The sequence below is a fragment of the Atta colombica genome, unplaced genomic scaffold, assembly GCF_001594045.1.
Source record: "Atta colombica isolate Treedump-2 unplaced genomic scaffold, Acol1.0 scaffold133, whole genome shotgun sequence".
NCBI classification, from domain to species: domain Eukaryota; kingdom Metazoa; phylum Arthropoda; class Insecta; order Hymenoptera; family Formicidae; genus Atta; species Atta colombica.
In genome coordinates this window covers 53,427-54,673 of record NW_017259221.1, presented here as the reverse complement: position 1 = coordinate 54,673, position 1,247 = coordinate 53,427, and positions in this window count along the sequence as shown.

Genomic DNA, 1,247 nt, shown 5'->3' with positions numbered 1-1,247 from the left:
TTTTTTTGTTACAAATATATAAAATACTTTATGCAATATAAAGCATATATTTTATATAATAATTTCAATAATCTTTAATTACGTCTTAAAGCTTTGTGTAATTAATTTATAATCAATTACAAAAAATTGTTATACTTACTTTTATTATATCATTTTATTTATTACATAAAATATAAAATTACTTTACGTCAAAATAATATATGAATTATTTTTATATTTATGCTATTTTTTCATTTTAATAATTACCAAATTCATATCAGTAATAATGAATATTTTTTTATTAATCATACAATCAATGTATTGATTAATTCATATTTAATTAAAATCTTTAGTTCTAAAATATTGAATAATTTTAAAATCAATCATAAAATCAATTATACACGTCAAAATAATTAATCTAATGTCAGTTACTTTCGATGTATCGCAAGTGATATCTATTGTAATAAAAAGCTGGATAAAACAAGAGACGTAAATATGTGTATGAGGGATTGCATGTATTGTAAATATGTGTGTATTTGAAATTCACTTGGGGCCGCTGACGACAAAACGTAGGAGTTAAATTACGTTTGCGATTCAATGACGATGTTAGACTCTGTTTTTCCAAGCGTGAAAACTAAATGTTTACGACGTTGTGTTGAAATAGAGAATAGCGACCGCCTTCCGCAACATATAATAATATATTCGACAGAAATTGTGACGATTGCTCGGTCGGCGCCCTCCGAAAGCATGTAATATGGATGCGAATGAGAAACACACACATATACAGCTTGAACGTGTTCTCCGTTTGTATAATTACGAATTACGAGCATGCTAATGTTGAATCTCGCAAGAATAGTGGGAGGAGATCGTGTTCTATCTCAGCGACGCGCATATTTTGCAATAATAGGGTCGTCCGGAAAAAGAATGTAAAAGACATCTCTTTTATCTCTTCTATAGAGTTCAACACACGTCAAATACAGGTAGCGGCATTATTTGTATGTGTGTAATTAATTACTTTATCAAGTAAAAAGATGTGTATTTTAATGGAAAAGACGATTTCTTTTATTTTTACCTTGAGAATATATGGAGTCTTTATCAAAGTATCATTCCTTCTTCGTGGTTACATAATAAAAATTCATTTTATAATTATAGAATTCTATTTTGCAAACCTTTTTTATATATAACTTTGGGTGTTTTTCATAATTTTTATATAATTTAGAAATTTTTTTTTAAATTTCTTAAATTTATCATATGAATTGAAATACTTT